Source organism: Camelus dromedarius, unplaced genomic scaffold (assembly GCF_036321535.1).
Source record: "Camelus dromedarius isolate mCamDro1 unplaced genomic scaffold, mCamDro1.pat HAP1_SCAFFOLD_121, whole genome shotgun sequence".
Lineage (NCBI taxonomy): Eukaryota > Metazoa > Chordata > Mammalia > Artiodactyla > Camelidae > Camelus > Camelus dromedarius.
The window spans coordinates 3237525-3253911 of record NW_026989801.1 but is presented as its reverse complement, the minus strand read 5'-3'; positions in this window follow the sequence as shown (position 1 = coordinate 3253911).

Here is a 16387-nt window from a genome sequence, read left to right as displayed (position 1 = left end):
GGTGAAGGACGGCTTTCACACACACATATCTATCAGAACTGACCAAGTGGAGAGACGTTCGTTCATCTAGCACCAAGGGAACGGGTTGCAGGAGACACTTTTTCTCTGCTTTCTCAGTCTGTTTCCTAGTGCCGGTTTGTAGTTCCTGCAGTTTTCACTGTAAAACCGAGTTGGAGCTAGTACCTCTCCATATATATGTATGGATTGGAGTTTGCAACTGAAAAGAAACTTTGTGTTCCCAACAAGCTAGGTGAAGTACGGCTTTCACACACACTTATCTCTCAGAACTGAGCAAGTGGAGAGACGTTCGTTCATCTAGCAACAAGGGAACGGGTTGCAGGAGACACTTTATCTCTGCTTTCTCAGTCTGTTTCCTAGTGCCGGTTTGAAGTTCCTGCAGTTTTCACTGTCAAAACGAGTTGGAGCTTGTACCTCCCCATATATATGTATGGAATGGAGTTTGCAACTGAAAAGAAACTTTGTGTTCCCAACAAGCTAGATGAATGACGGCTTTCACACACACTTATCTCTCAGAACAGAGCAAGTGGACAGACGTTCGTTCATCTAGCACCAAGGGAACGGGTTGCAGGAGACACTTTTTCTCTGCTTTCTCAGTCTGTTTCCTAGTGCCGGTTTGAAGATCCTGCAGTTTTCACTGTAAAACCGAGTTGGAGCTTGTACCTCCCCATATATATGTATGGAATGGAGTTTGCAACTGAAAAGAAACTTTGTGTTCCCAACAAGCTAGGTGAAGGACGGCTTTCACACACACTTATCTCTCAGAACTGAGCATGTGGAGAGACGTTCGTTCATCTAGCACCAAGGGAACGGGTTGCAGTAGACACTTTTTCTCTGCTTTCTCAGTCTGTTTCCTAGTGCCGGTTTGAAGTTCCTGCAGTTTACACTGTAAAACCGAGTTGGAGCTAGTACCTCCCCATATATATGTATGGAATGGAGTTTGCAACTGAAAAGAAACTTTGTGTTCCCAACAAGCTAGGTGAAGGACGGCTTTCACACACACTTATCTCTCAGAACTGAGCAAGTGGAGAGACGTTCGTTCATCTAGCACCAAGGGAACGGGTTGCAGGAGACCCTTTTTCTCTGTATTCTCAGTCTGTTTCCTAGTGCCGGTTTGAAGTTCCTGCAGTTTTCACTGTCAAACCGAGTTGGAGCTAGTACCTCCCCATATATAAGTATGGAATGGAGTTTGCAACTGAAAAGAAACTTTGTGTTCCCAACAAGCTAGGTGAAGGGCGGCTTTCACACACACTTAACTCTCAGAACTGAGCAAGTGGAGAGACGTTCGTTCATCTAGCACCAAGGGAACGGGTTGCAGGAGACACTTTTTCTCTGCTTTCTCAGTCTGTTTCCTAGTGCCGGTTTGAAGATCCTGCAGTTTTCACTGTAAAACCGAGTTGGAGCTAGTACCTCCCCATATATATGTATGGAATGGAGTTTGCAACTGAAAAGAAACTTTGTGTTCCCAACAAGCTAGGTGAAGGACGGCTTTCACACACACTTATCTCTCAGAACTGAGCAAGTGGAGAGACGTTCGTTCATCTAGCACCAAGGGAACGGGTTGCAGTAGACACTTTTTCTCTGCTTTCTCAGTCTGTTTCCTAGTGCCGGTTTGAAGTTCCTGCAGTTTACACTGTAAAACCGAGTTGGAGCTAGTACCTCCCCATATATATGTATGGAATGGAGTTTGCAACTGAAAAGAAACTTTGTGTTCCCAACAAGCTAGGTGAAGGACGGCTTTCACACACACTTATCTCTCAGAACTGAGCAAGTGGAGAGACGTTCGTTCATCTAGCACCAAGGGAACGGGTTGCAGGAGACCCTTTTTCTCTGCATTTTCAGTCTGTTTCCTAGTGCCGGTTTGAAGTTCCTGCAGTTTTCACTGTCAAACCGAGTTGGAGCTAGTACCTCCCCATATATAAGTATGGAATGTAGTTTGCAACTGAAAAGAAACTTTGTGTTCCCAACAAGCTAGGTGAAGGGCGGCTTTCACACACACTTATCTCTCAGAACTGAGCATGTGGAGAGATGTTCGTTCAACTAGCACCAAGGGAACGGGTTGCAGGAGAAACTTTTTCTCTGCTTTCTCAGTCTGTTTCCTAGTGGCGGTTTGAAGTTCCTGCAGTTTTCACTGTAAATCCGAGTTGGAGCTTGTACCTCCCCATATATATGTATGAAATGGAGTTTGCAACTGAAAAGAAACTTTGTGTTCCCAACAAGCTAGGTGAAGGGCGGCTTTCACACACAATTATCTCTCAGAACTGAGCAAGTGGAGAGACGTTGGTTCATCTAGCACCAAGGGAACGGGTTGCAGGGGACACTTTTTCTCTGCTTTCTCAGTCTGTTTCCTAGTGCCGGTTTGAAGTTCCTGCAGTTTTCACTGTCAAACCGAGTTGGAGCTTCTACCTCCCCATATATAAGTATGGAATGGAGTTTGCAACTGAAAAGAAACTTTGTGTTCCCAACAATCTAGTTGAAGTACGGCTTTCACACACACTTAACTCTCAGAACTGAGCAAGTGGAGAGACGTTCGTTCATCTAGCACCAAGGGAACGGGATGCAGGAGACACTTTTTCTCTGCTTTCTCAGTCTGTTTCCTAGTGCCGGTTTGAAGTTCCTGCAGTTTTCACGGTAAAACCGTGTTGGAGCTAGTACCTCTCCATATATATGTATGGAATGGAGTTTGCAACTTAAAAGAAACTTTGTGTTCCCAACAAGCTAGGTGAAGGACGGCTTTCACACACATTTATCTCTCAGAAATGAGCAAGTGGAGAGACGTTCGTTCATCTAGCACCAAGGGAACGGGTTGCAGGAGACACTTTTTCTCTGCTTTCTCAGTCTGTTTCCTAGTGCCGGTTTGAAGTTCCTGCAGTTTTCACTGTCAAACAGAGTTGGAACTTGTACCTCCCCATATATATGTATGGAATGGAGTTTGCAACTGAAAAGAAACTTTGTGTTCCCAACAAGCTAGGTGAAGGACGGCTTTCACACACACTTATCTCTCAGAACTGAGCAAGTGGAGAGACGTTCGTTCATCTAGCACCAAGGGAACGGGTTGCAGGAGACACTTTTTCTCTGCTTTCTCAGTCTGTTTCCTAGTGCCGGTTTGAAGTTCCTGCAGTTTTCACTGTCAAACCGAGTTGGAGCTAGTACCTCCCCATATATAAGTATGGAATGGAGTTTGCAACTGAAAAGAAACTTTGTGTTCCCAACAACTTAGGTGAAGGGCGGCTTTCACACACACGTATCTCTCAGAACTGAGCAAGTGGAGAGACGTTCGTTCATCTAGCACCAAGGGAACGGTTTGCAGGAGACACATTTTCTCTGCTTTCTCAGTCTGTTTCCTAGTGCCGGTTTGAAGTTCCTGCAGTTTTCACTGTCAAACCGAGTTGGAGCTAGTACCTCCCCATATATAAGTATGGAATGGAGTTTGCAACTGAAAAGAAACTTTGTGTTCCCAACAAGCTAGGTGAAGGGCGGCTTTCACACACAAATATCTCTCAGAACTGAGCAAGTGGAGAGACGTTCGTTCATCTAGCACCAAGGGAACGGGTTGCAGGAGACACTTTTTCTCTGCTTTCTCAGTCTGTTTCCTATTGCCGGTTTGAAGTTCCTGCAGTTTTCACTATAAAACCGAGTTGGAGCTAGTACCTACCCATATATATGTATGGAATGGAGTTTGCAACTGAAAAGAAACTTTGTGTTCCCAACAAGCTAGGGGAAGGACGGCTTTCACACACACTTATCTCTCAGAACTGAGCAAGTGGAGAGACGTTCGTTCATATAGCACCAAAGGAACGGGTTGCAGGAGACACTTTTTCTCTGCTTTCTCAGTCTGTTTCCTAGTGCCGGTTTGAAGTTCCTGCAGTTTTCACTGTAAAACCGAGTTGGAGCTTCTACCTCCCCATATATATGTATGGAATGGTGTTTGCACCTGAAAAGAAACTTTGTGTTCCCAACAAGCTAGGTGAAGGACGGCTTTCACACACACTTATCTCTCAGAACTGAGCAAGTGGAGAGACGTTCGTTCATCTAGCACCAAGGGAACGCGTTGCAGGAGACACTTTTTCTCGCTTTCTCAGTCTGTTTCCTAGCGCCGGTTTGAAGTTCCTGCAGTTTTCACTGTCAAACCGAGTTGGAGCTTGTACCTCCCCATATATATGTATGGAATGTAGTTTGCAACTTAAAAGAAACTTTGTGTTCCCAACAAGGTAGGTGAAGGACGGCTTTCACACACACTTATCTCTCAGAACAGAGCAAGTGGAGAGACGTTCGTTCATCTAGCACCAAAGGAACGGGTTGCAGGAGACACTTTTTCTCTGCTTTCTCAGTCTGTTTCCTAGTGCCGGTTTGAAGTTCCTGCAGTTTTCACTGTAAAACCGAGTTGGAGCTTCTACCTCCCCTTATATATGTATGGAATGGAGTTTGCAACTGAAAAGAAACTTTGTGTTCTCAACAAGCTAGGGGAAGGACGGCTTTCACACACACTTATCTCTCAGAACAGAGCAAGTGGAGAGACGTTCGTTCATCTAGCACCAAAGGAACGGGTTGCAGGAGACACTTTTTCTCTGCTTTCTCAGTCTGTTTCCTAGTGCCGGTTTGAAGTTCCTGCAGTTTTCACTGTAAAACCGAGTTGGAGCTTCTACCTCCCCATATATATGTATGGAATGGAGTTTGCAACTGAAAAGACACTTTGTGTTCCCAAAAAGTATGTGAAGGACTGCTTTCACCCACACTTATCTCTCAGAACTGAGCAAGTGAAGAGACGTTCGTTCATCTAGCACCAAGGGAACGGGTTGCAGGAGACACATTTTCTCTGCTTTCTCAGTCTGTTTCCTAGTGCCGGTTTGAACTTCCTGCAGTTTTCACTGTAAAACCGAGTTGGAGCTTGTACCTCCCCATATATATGTATGGAATGGAGTTTGCAACTGAAAAGAAACTTTGTGTTCCAACAAGCTAGGTGAAGGACGGCTTTCACACACACATATCTATCAGAACTGACCAAGTGGAGAGACGTTCGTTCATCTAGCACCAAGGGAACGGGTTGCAGGAGACACTTTTTCTCTGCTTTCTCAGTCTGTTTCCTAGTGCCGGTTTGTAGTTCCTGCAGTTTTCACTGTAAAACCGAGTTGGAGCTAGTACCTCTCCATATATATGTATGGATTGGAGTTTGCAACTGAAAAGAAACTTTGTGTTCCCAACAAGCTAGGTGAAGTACGGCTTTCACACACACTTATCTCTCAGAACTGAGCAAGTGGAGAGACGTTCGTTCATCTAGCACCAAGGGAACGGGTTGCAGGAGACACTTTTTCTCTGCTTTCTCAGTCTGTTTCCTAGTGCCGGTTTGAAGTTCCTGCAGTTTTCACTGTCAAAACGAGTTGGAGCTTGTACCTCCCCATATATATGTATGGAATGGAGTTTGCAACTGAAAAGAAACTTTGTGTTCCCAACAAGCTAGATGAATGACGGCTTTCACACACACTTATCTCTCAGAACAGAGCAAGTGGACAGACGTTCGTTCATCTAGCACCAAGGGAACGGGTTGCAGGAGACACTTTTTCTCTGCTTTCTCAGTCTGTTTCCTAGTGCCGGTTTGAAGATCCTGCAGTTTTCACTGTAAAACCGAGTTGGAGCTTGTACCTCCCCATATATATGTATGGAATGGAGTTTGCAACTGAAAAGAAACTTTGTGTTCCCCACAAGCTAGGTGAAGGACGGCTTTCACACACACTTATCTCTCAGAACTGAGCATGTGGAGAGACGTTCGTTCATCTAGCACCAAGGGAACGGGTTGCAGTAGACACTTTTTCTCTGCTTTCTCAGTCTGTTTCCTAGTGCCGGTTTGAAGTTCCTGCAGTTTACACTGTAAAACCGAGTTGGAGCTAGTACTTCCCCATATATATGTATGGAATGGAGTTTGCAACTGAAAAGAAACTTTGTGTTCCCAACAAGCTAGGTGAAGGACGGCTTTCACACACACTTATCTCTCAGAACTGAGCAAGTGGAGAGACGTTCGTTCATCTAGCACCAAGGGAACGGGTTGCAGGAGACCCTTTTTCTCTGTATTCTCAGTCTGTTTCCTAGTGCCGGTTTGAAGTTCCTGCAGTTTTCACTGTCAAACCGAGTTGGAGCTAGTACCTCCCCATATATAAGTATGGAATGGAGTTTGCAACTGAAAAGAAACTTTGTGTTCCCAACAAGCTAGGTGAAGGGCGGCTTTCACACACACTTAACTCTCAAAACTGAGCAAGTGGAGAGACGTTCGTTCATCTAGCACCAAGGGAACGGGTTGCAGGAGACACTTTTTCTCTGCTTTCTCAGTCTGTTTCCTAGTGCCGGTTTGAAGATCCTGCAGTTTTCACTGTAAAACCGAGTTGGAGCTAGTACCTCCCCATATATATGTATGGAATGGAGTTTGCAACTGAAAAGAAACTTTGTGTTCCCAACAAGCTAGGTGAAGGACGGCTTTCACACACACTTATCTCTCAGAACTGAGCAAGTGGAGAGACGTTCGTTCATCTAGCACCAAGGGAACGGGTTGCAGTAGACACTTTTTCTCTGCTTTCTCAGTCTGTTTCCTAGTGCCGGTTTGAAGTTCCTGCAGTTTACACTGTAAAACCGAGTTGGAGCTAGTACCTCCCCATATATATGTATGAAATGGAGTTTGCAACTGAAAAGAAACTTTGTGTTCCCAACAAGCTAGGTGAAGGACGGCTTTCACACACACTTATCTCTCAGAACTGAGCAAGTGGAGAGACGTTCGTTCATCTAGCACCAAGGGAACGGGTTGCAGGAGACCCTTTTTCTCTGCATTTTCAGTCTGTTTCCTAGTGCCGGTTTGAAGTTCCTGCAGTTTTCACTGTCAAACCGAGTTGGAGCTAGTACCTCCCCATATATAAGTATGGAATGTAGTTTGCAACTGAAAAGAAACTTTGTGTTCCCAACAAGCTAGGTGAAGGGCGGCTTTCACACACACTTATCTCTCAGAACTGAGCATGTGGAGAGATGTTCGTTCAACTAGCACCAAGGGAACGGGTTGCAGGAGAAACTTTTTCTCTGCTTTCTCAGTCTGTTTCCTAGTGGCGGTTTGAAGTTCCTGCAGTTTTCACTGTAAATCCGAGTTGGAGCTTGTACCTCCCCATATATATGTATGAAATGGAGTTTGCAACTGAAAAGAAACTTTGTGTTCCCAACAAGCTAGGTGAAGGACGGCTTTCACACACAATTATCTCTCAGAACTGAGCAAGTGGAGAGACGTTGGTTCATCTAGCACCAAGGGAACGGGTTGCAGGGGACACTTTTTCTCTGCTTTCTCAGTCTGTTTCCTAGTGCCGGTTTGAAGTTCCTGCAGTTTTCACTGTCAAACCGAGTTGGAGCTTCTACCTCCCCATATATAAGTATGGAATGGAGTTTGCAACTGAAAAGAAACTTTGTGTTCCCAACAAGCTAGTTGAAGGACGGCTTTCACACACACTTAACTCTCAGAACTGAGCAAGTGGAGAGACGTTCGTTCATCTAGCACCAAGGGAACGGGTTGCAGGAGACACTTTTTCTCTGCTTTCTCAGTCTGTTTCCTAGTGCCGGTTTGAAGTTCCTGCAGTTTTCACGGTAAAACCGTGTTGGAGCTAGTACCTCTCCATATATATGTATGGAATGGAGTTTGCAACTTAAAAGAAACTTTGTGTTCCCAACAAGCTAGGTGAAGGACGGCTTTCACACACATTTATCTCTCAGAAATGAGCAAGTGGAGAGACGTTCGTTCATCTAGCACCAAGGGAACGGGTTGCAGGAGACACTTTTTCTCTGCTTTCTCAGTCTGTTTCCTAGTGCCGGTTTGAAGTTCCTGCAGTTTTCACTGTCAAACAGAGTTGGAACTTGTACCTCCCCATATATATGTATGGAATGGAGTTTGCAACTGAAAAGAAACTTTGTGTTCCCAACAAGCTAGGTGAAGGACGGCTTTCACACACACTTATCTCTCAGAACTGAGCAAGTGGAGAGACGTTCGTTCATCTAGCACCAAGGGAACGGGTTGCAGCAGACACTTTTTCTCTGCTTTCTCAGTCTGTTTCCTAGTGCCGGTTTGAAGTTCCTGCAGTTTTCACTGTCAAACCGAGTTGGAGCTAGTACCTCCCCATATATAAGTATGGAATGGAGTTTGCAACTGAAAAGAAACTTTGTGTTCCCAACAACTTAGGTGAAGGGCGGCTTTCACACACACGTATCTCTCAGAACTGAGCAAGTGGAGAGACGTTCGTTCATCTAGCACCAAGGGAACGGTTTGCAGGAGACACATTTTCTCTGCTTTCTCAGTCTGTTTCCTAGTGCCGGTTTGAAGTTCCTGCAGTTTTCACTGTCAAACCGAGTTGGAGCTAGTACCTCCCCATATATAAGTATGGAATGGAGTTTGCAACTGAAAAGAAACTTTGTGTTCCCAACAAGCTATGTGAAGGGCGGCTTTCACACACAAATATCTCTCAGAACTGAGCAAGTGGAGAGAAGTTCGTTCATCTAGCACCAAGGGAACGGGTTGCAGGAGACACTTTTTCTCTGCTTTCTCAGTCTGTTTCCTATTGCCGGTTTGAAGTTCCTGCAGTTTTCACTATAAAACCGAGTTGGAGCTAGTACCTACCCATATATATGTATGGAATGGAGTTTGCAACTGAAAAGAAACTTTGTGTTCCCAACAAGCTAGGGGAAGGACGGCTTTCACACACACTTATCTCTCAGAACTGAGCAAGTGGAGAGACGTTCGTTCATATAGCACCAAAGGAACGGGTTGCAGGAGACACTTTTTCTCTGCTTTCTCAGTCTGTTTCCTAGTGCCGGTTTGAAGTTCCTGCAGTTTTCACTGTAAAACCGAGTTGGAGCTTCTACCTCCCCATATATATGTATGGAATGGTGTTTGCACCTGAAAAGAAACTTTGTGTTCCCAACAAGCTAGGTGAAGGACGGCTTTCACACACACTTATCTCTCAGAACTGAGCAAGTGGAGAGACGTTCGTTCATCTAGCACCAAGGGAACGCGTTGCAGGAGACACTTTTTCTCGCTTTCTCAGTCTGTTTCCTAGCGCCGGTTTGAAGTTCCTGCAGTTTTCACTGTCAAACCGAGTTGGAGCTTGTACCTCCCCATATATATGTATGGAATGTAGTTTGCAACTTAAAAGAAACTTTGTGTTCCCAACAAGGTAGGTGAAGGACGGCTTTCACACACACTTATCTCTCAGAACAGAGCAAGTGGAGAGACGTTCGTTCATCTAGCACCAAAGGAACGGGTTGCAGGAGACACTTTTTCTCTGCTTTCTCAGTCTGTTTCCTAGTGCCGGTTTGAAGTTCCTGCAGTTTTCACTGTAAAACCGAGTTGGAGCTTCTACCTCCCCTTATATATGTATGGAATGGAGTTTGCAACTGAAAAGAAACTTTGTGTTCTCAACAAGCTAGGGGAAGTACGGCTTTCACACACACTTATCTATCAGAACTGAGCAAGTGGAGAGACGTTCGTTCATCTAGCACCAAGGGAACGGGTTGCAGGAGACAATTTTTCTCTGCTTTCTCAGTCTGTTTCCTAGTGCCGGTTTGAAGTTCCTGCAGTTTTCACTGTAAAACCGAGTTGGAGCTAGTACCTACCCATATATATGTATGGAATGGAGTTTGCAACTGAAAAGAAACTTTGTGTTCCCAACAAGGTAGGTGAAGGACGGCTTTCACACACACTTATCTCTCAGAACTGAGCAAGTGGAGAGACGTTCGTTCATCTAGCACCAAAGGAACGGGTTGCAGGAGACAATTTTTCTCTGCTTTCTCAGTCTGTTTCCTAGTGCCGGTTTGAAGTTCCTGCAGTTTTCACTGTAAAACCGAGTTGGAGCTTGTACCTCCCCATATATATGTATGGAATGGTGTTTGCAACTGAACAGAAACTTTGTGTTCCAAACAAGCTAGGGGAAGGACGGCTTTCACACACACTTAACTCTCAGAACAGACCAAGTGGAGAGACTTTCGTTCATCTAGCACCAAGGGAACGGGTTGCAGGAGACACATTTTCTTTGCTTTCTCAGTCTGTTTCCTAGTGCCGGTTTGAAGTTCCTGCAGTTTTCACTGTCAAACCGAGTTGGAGCTTGTACCTCCCCATATATATGTATGGAATGGAGTTTGCAACTGAAAAGAAACTTTGTGTTCCCAACAAGCTAGGTGAAGGACGGCTTTCACACACACTTATCTCTCAGAACTGAGCAAGTGGAGAGACGTTCGTTCATCTAGCACCAGGGAACGGGTTGCAGGAGACACTTTTTCTCTGCTTTCTCAGTCTGTTTCCTAGTGCCGGTTTGAAGTTCCTGCAGTTTTCACTGTAAAACCGAGTTGGAGTTTCTACCTCCCCATATATATGTATGGAATGGAGTTTGCAACTGAAAAGAAACTTTGTGTTCCCAACAAGATATGTGAAGGACGGCTTTCACACACACTTATCTCTCAGAACTGAGCAAGTGGAGAGACGTTCGTTCATCTAGAACCAAGGGAACAGGTTGCAGGAGACATATTTTCTCTGCTTTCTCAGTCTGTTTCCTAGTGCCGGTTTGAAGTTCCTGCAGTTTTCACTGTAAAACCGAGTTGGAGCTTCTACCTCCCCATATATATGTATGGAATGGAGTTTGCAACTGAAAAGACACTTTGTGTTCCCAACAATCTAGGTGAAGGACGGCTTTCACACACACTTATCTCTCAGAACTGAGCAAGTGGAGAGACGTTCGTTCATCTAGCACCAAGGGATCAGGTTGCAGGAGACACATTTTCTCTGCTTTCTCAGTCTGTTTCCTAGTGCCGGTTTGAAGTTCCTGCAGTTTTCACTGTAAAACCGAGTTAGAGTTTCTACCTCCCTATATATATGTATGGAATGGAGTTTGCAACTGAAAAGACACTTTGTGTTCCCAAAAAGGTATGTGAAGGACTGCTTTCACCCACACTTATCTCTCAGAACTGAGCAAGTGAAGAGACGTTCGTTCATCTAGCACCAAGGGAACGGGTTGCAAGAGACACTTTTTCTCTGCTTTCTCAGTCTGTTTCCTAGTGCCGGTTTGAAGTTCCTGCAGTTTTCACTGTAAAACCGAGTTGGAGCTTGTACCTCCCCATATATATGAATGGAATGGAGTTTGCAACTGAAAAGAAACTTTGTGTTCCAACAAGCTAGGTGAAGGACGGCTTTCACACACACATATCTATCAGAACTGACCAAGTGGAGAGACGTTCGTTCATCTAGCACCAAGGGAACGGGTTGCAGGAGACACTTTTTCTCTGCTTTCTCAGTCTGTTTCCTAGTGCCGGTTTGTAGTTCCTGCAGTTTTCACGGTAAAACCGAGTTGGAGCTAGTACCTCTCCATATATATGTATGGATTGGAGTTTGCAACTGAAAAGAAACTTTGTGTTCCCAACAAGCTAGGTGAAGGACGGCTTTCACACACACTTATCTCTCAGAACTGAGCAAGTGGAGAGACGTTCGTTCATCTAGCACCAAGGGAACGGGTTGCAGGAGACACTTTATCTCTGCTTTCTCAGTCTGTTTCCTAGTGCCGGTTTGAAGTTCCTGCAGTTTTCACTGTCAAACCGAGTTGGAGCTTGTACCTCCCCATATATATGTATGGAATGGAGTTTGCAACTGAAAAGAAACTTTGTGTTCCCAACAAGAGAGGTGAAGGACGGCTTTCCCACACACTTATCTCTCAGAACAGAGCAAGTGGACAGACGTTCGTTCATCTAGCACCAAGGGAACGGGTTGCAGGAGACACTTTTTCTCTGCTTTCTCAGTCTGTTTCCTAGTGCCGGTTTGAAGATCCTGCAGTTTTCACTGTAAAACCGAGTTGGAGCTAGTACCTCCCCATATATATGTATGGAATGGAGTTTGCAACTGAAAAGAAACTTTGTGTTCCCAACAAGCTAGGTGAAGGACGGCTTTCACACACACTTATCTCTCAGAACTGAGCAAGTGGAGAGACGTTCGTTCATCTAGCACCAAGGGAACGGGTTGCAGTAGACACTTTTTCTCTGCTTTCTCAGTCTGTTTCCTAGTGCCGGTTTGAAGTTCCTGCAGTTTACACTGTAAAACCGAGTTGGAGCTAGTACCTCCCCATATATATGTATGGAATGGAGTTTGCAACTGAAAAGAAACTTTGTGTTCCCAACAAGCTAGGTGAAGGACGGCTTTCACACACACTTATCTCTCAGAACTGAGCAAGTGGAGAGACGTTCGTTCATCTAGCACCAAGGGAACGGGTTGCAGGAGACCCTTTTTCTCTTCATTCTCAGTCTGTTTCCTAGTGCCGGTTTGATGTTCCTGCAGTTTTCACTGTCAAACCGAGTTGGAGCTAGTACCTCCCCATATATAAGTATGGAATGGAGTTTGCAACTGAAAAGAAACTTTGTGTTCCCAACAAGCTAGGTGAAGGGCGGCTTTCACACACACTTATCTCTCAGAACTGAGCAAGTGGAGAGACGTTCGTTCAACTAGCACCAAGGGAACGGGATGCAGGAGAAACTTTTTCTCTGCTTTCTCAGTCTGTTTCCTACTGGCGGTTTGAAGTTCCTGCAGTTTTCACTGTAAATCCGAGTTGGAGCTTGTACCTCCCCATATATATGTACGAAATGGAGTTTGCAACTGAAAAGAAACTTTGTGTTCCCAACAAGCTAGGTGAAGGACGGCTTTCACACACAATTATCTCTCAGAACTGAGCAAGTGGAGAGACGTTCGTTCATCTATCACCAAGGGAACGGGTTGCAGGGGACACTTTTTCTCTGCTTTCTCAGTCTGTTTCCTAGTGCCGGTTTGTAGTTCCTGCAGTTTTCACGGTAAAACCGAGTTGGAGCTAGTACCTCTCCATATATATGTATGGATTGGAGTTTGCAACTGAAAAGAAACTTTGTGTTCCCAACAAGCTAGGTGAAGGACGGCTTTCACACACACTTATCTCTCAGAACTGAGCAAGTGGAGAGACGTTCGTTCATCTAGCACCAAGGGAACGGGTTGCAGGAGACGCTTTATCTCTGCTTTCTCAGTCTGTTTCCTAGTGCCGGTTTGAAGTTCCTGCAGTTTTCACTGTCAAACCGAGTTGGAGCTTGTACCTCCCCATATATATGTATGGAATGGAGTTTGCAACTGAAAAGAAACTTTGTGTTCCCAACAAGCTAGGTGAAGGACGGCTTTCACACACACTTATCTCTCAGAACAGAGCAAGTGGACAGACGTTCGTTCATCTAGCACCAAGGGAACGGGTTGCAGGAGACACTTTTTTCTGCTTTCTCAATCTGTTTCCTAGTGCCGGTTTGAAGATCCTGCAGTTTTCACTTTAAAACCGAGTTGGAGCTAGTACCTCCCCATATATATGTATGGAATGGAGTTTGCAACTGAAAAGAAACTTTGTGTTCCCAACAAGCTAGGTGAAGGATGGCTTTCACACACACTTATCTCTCAGAACTGAGCAAGTGGAGAGACGTTCGTTCATCTAGCACCAAGGGATCGGGTTGCAGTAGACACTTTTTCTCTGCATTCTCAGTCTGTTTCCTAGTGCCGGTTTGAAGTTCCTGCAGTTTACACTGTAAAACCGAGTTGGAGCTAGTACCTCCCCATATATATGTATGGAATGGAGTTTGCAACTGAAAAGAAACTTTGTGTTCCCAACAAGCTAGGTGAAGGACGGCTTTCACACACACTTATCTCTCAGAACTGAGCAAGTGGAGAGACGTTCGTTCATCTAGCACCAAGGGAACGGGTTGCAGGAGACCCTTTTTCTCTGCATTCTCAGTCTGTTTCCTAGTGCCGGTTTGAAGATCCTGCAGTTTTCACTGTCAAACCGAGTTGGAGCTAGTACCTCCCCATATATAAGTATGGAATGGAGTTTGCAACTGAAAAGAAACTTTGTGTTCCCAACAAGCTAGGTGAAGGGCGGCTTTCACACACACTTATCTCTCAGAACTGAGCAAGTGGAGAGACGTTCGTTCAACTAGCACAAAGGGAACGGGATGCAGGAGAAACTTTTTCTCTGCTTTCTCAGTCTGTTTCCTACTGGCGGTTTGAAGTTCCTGCAGTTTTCACTGTAAATCCGAGTTGGAGCTTGTACCTCCCCATATATATGTATGAAATGGAGTTTGCAACTGAAAAGAAACTTTGTGTTCCCAACAAGCTAGGTGAAGGACGGCTTTCACACACAATTATCTCTCAGAACTGAGCAAGTGGAGAGACGTTCGTTCATCTAGCACCAAGGGAACGGGTTGCAGGGGACACTTTTTCTCTGCTTTCTCAGTCTGTTTCCTAGTGCCGGTTTGAAGTTCCTGCAGTTTTCACTGTCAAACCGAGTTGGAGCTTCTACCTCCCCATATATAAGTATGGAATGGAGTTTGCAACTGAAAAGAAACTTTGTGTTCCCAACAATCTAGTTGAAGTACGGCTTTCACACACACTTAACTCCCAGAACTGAGCAAGTGGAGAGACGTTCGTTCATCTAGCACCAAGGGAACGGGTTGCAGGAGAAACTTTTTCTCTGCTTTCTCAGTCTGTTTCCTAGTGCCGGTTTGAAGATCCTGCAGTTTTCACTGTAAAACCGAGTTGGAGCTAGTACCTCCACATATATATGTATGGAATGGAGTTTGCAACTGAAAAGAAACTTTGTGTTCCCAACAAGCTAGGTGAAGGACGGCTTTCACACACACTTATCTCTCAGAACTGAGCAAGTGGAGAGACGTTCGTTCATCTAGCACCAAGGGAACGGGTTGCAGTAGACACTTTTTCTCTGCTTTCTCAGTCTGTTTCCTAGTGCCGGTTTGAAGTTCCTGCAGTTTACACTGTAAAACCGAGTTGGAGCTAGTACCTCCCCATATATATGTATGGAATGGAGTTTGCAACTGAAAAGAAACTTTGTGTTCCCAACAATCTAGCTGAAGGACGGCTTTCACACACACATATCTCTCAGAACTGAGCAAGTGGAGAGACGTTCGTTCATCTAGCACCAATGGAACGGGTTGCAGGAGACCCATTTTCTCTGCATTCTCAGTCTGTTTCCTAGTGCCGGTTTGAAGTTCCTGCAGTTTTCACTGTAAAACCGAGTTGGAGCTTGTACCTCCCCATATATAAGTATGGAATGGAGTTTGCAACTGAAAAGAAACTTTGTGTTCCCAACAAGTTGGTGAAGGGCGGCTTTCACACACACTTATCTCTCAGAACTGAGCAAGTGGAGAGACGTTCGTTCAACTAGCACCAAGGGAACGGGATGCAGGAGAAACTTTTTCTCTGCTTTCTCAGTCTGTTTCCTACTGGCGGTTTGAAGTTCCTGCAGTTTTCACTGTAAATCCGAGTTGGAGCTTGTACCTCCCCATATATATGTATGAAATGGAGTTTGCAACTGAAAAGAAACTTTGTGTTCCCAACAAGTTAGGTGAAGGACGGCTTTCACACACAATTATCTCTCAGAACTGAGCAAGTGGAGAGACGTTCGTTCATCTAGCACCAAGGGAACGGGTTCCAGGGGACACTTTTTCTCTGCTTTCTCAGTCTGTTTCCTAGTGCCGGTTTGAAGTTCCTGCAGTTTTCACTGTCAAACCGAGTTGGAGCTTCTACCTCCCCATATATAAGTATGGAATGGAGTTTGCAACTGAAAAGAAACTTTGTGTTCCCAACAATCTAGTTGAAGTACGGCTTTCACACACACTTAACTCTCAGAACTGAGCAAGTGGAGAGACGTTCGTTCATCTAGCACCAAGGGAACGGGTTGCAGGAGACACTTTTTCTCTGCTTTCTCAGTCTGTTTCCTAGTGCCGGTTTGAAGATCCTGCAGTTTTCACTGTAAAACCGAGTTGGAGCTAGTACCTCCCCATATATATGTATGGAAAGGAGTTTGCAACTGAAAAGAAACTTTGTGTTCCCAACAAGCTAGGTGAAGGACGGCTTTCACACACAATTATCTCTCAGAACTGAGCAAGTGGAGAGACGTTCGTTCATCTAGCACCAAGGGAACGGGTTGCAGGAGACACATTTTCTCTGCTTTCTCAGTCTGTTTCCTAGTGCCGGTTTGAAGTTCCTGCAGTTTTCACTGTCAAACCGAGTTGGAGCTTGTACCTCCCCATATATATGTATGGAATGGAGTTTGCAACTGAAAAGAAACTTTGTGTTCCCAACAAGCTAGGTGAAGGACGGCTTTCACACACAATTATCTCTCAGAACTGTGCAAGTGGAGAGACGTTTGTTCATCTAGCACCAGGGAACGGGTTGCAGGAGACACTTTTTCTCTGCTTTCTCAGTCTGTTTCCTAGTGCCGGTTTGAAGTTCCTGCAGTTTTCACTGTAAAACCGAGTTGGAGTTTCTACCTCCCCATATATATGTATGGAATGGAGT